The 1,266-nt window shown below is 52.6% G+C and overlaps 1 pseudogene; it reads right to left on the bottom strand.

Annotated features, from left to right (window-relative positions):
* Window positions 1-495: 495 nt before the first annotated feature.
* LOC118725665 lies at window positions 496-1,046 on the bottom strand (annotated as a pseudogene).
* Window positions 1,047-1,266: the final 220 nt, after the last annotated feature.

The raw sequence follows: 1,266 nt of genomic DNA on the forward strand, positions 1-1,266 counted from the left end.
CAGTTTCTGCGACATACCATTTTTCTGAGCAAGAATGAAGTTTAGGCTCCTGCCTTTCCTTCCCTGAATGTAGTGTAGGGGGCTGAGGATTCCCAAGCTTGCACACTACACTGAGAAGCAGAGGCACACAGTGCAGATGGCTGGCCTGCTAGCCAAACAGCACAATTCCCGAAGACCTTTCATTCATTTAAAATGCTTTGATGTCATCTGCCTTCGAGCAGATGCCTCAGTTCTCGTGGTACCCTAGGGCCCGGTGGTGTACCACTGGCCTGCCCTGTAAGCATGTGAACTATTAAACATGTACAGAAAATCAACAAACTGTCTCCCAAATTAGAGTCCAGTAACAGCTGAGCAATGGGCCTAACTTCCTGTTGAGCCACTGGTTACCAAAGCTTCCCAACAAGGTTTGGGAAAGGTCAGGAGCATTCACGGATGAACCAGCCTTTTAAGAGTTACGGCCAGTGATGACCCAAAACCCACCAAGCCTGAGAAAAGCTACGCTTCCTTCAGCATCCCACCTGGGGGCAGGGTGTGCCTTGTGCCGGGCTCCTGCCCCTCCACCCGGGGACAGAACAAAGCCTCCTGCTCATAGGGGTTGAATGTGGCTCCCACAGCGTCCAACCTGAGAAGGCTCTGCCTGGTGAACACTGGACCTGGGCCTCGGTCATTACCAGCCCCTCGTAGAGGTTCTTGGGGTGAGGGCTGTCTTCTGGGAACACACTGCGTTGCCTCCTCCAGAATGTCTGCGGCCTCTACCAAGTCCTTGCAGAAGCCCTGGATGCCGTATAATTGTGCCTCCACCCACGTTTGGGTCCTCTGCCGCAGGCTCTCAGTATTTGCCAAAGCTCGCTTATATTTTCCAGAGTGTCCTTCAGTGGCTCTTCTAACTTGATCTTCTCCATAGCGGCTTCTCTGCAGAGGGAGTGTCTGTCTTCTGGGCAGTCTGATCCACGTCCTCTTTCTGGCCACTGATGTTCTATTTTGCACAACAGCCTAGGAGCAGGCCTAAGAGATAATGCCAAAGTAAGGAGGCTTCTCACACCCATCTCCGGAGCAGAGCCGCCAGGACTGCCACCCACTCAGGTACTGTGCACAGACTGCGCAAGCACATGGAGGCCGCTGGCCTGCCCCCTCAGGGGCCACTTCTTTTCTTTAAGTCCTCACCTGAGGATATATTTTTATTGATTTTCAAAGAGCGAGAAAGAGGGAGAGATGAGTGACAAAGAAACACTGATCGATTGCCTCCCGTACGTGACCTGATGGTGC

The sequence above is a fragment of the Pipistrellus kuhlii genome, unplaced genomic scaffold (assembly GCF_014108245.1).
Source record: "Pipistrellus kuhlii isolate mPipKuh1 unplaced genomic scaffold, mPipKuh1.p scaffold_m20_p_20, whole genome shotgun sequence".
Taxonomy (NCBI): Eukaryota; Metazoa; Chordata; class Mammalia; order Chiroptera; family Vespertilionidae; genus Pipistrellus; species Pipistrellus kuhlii.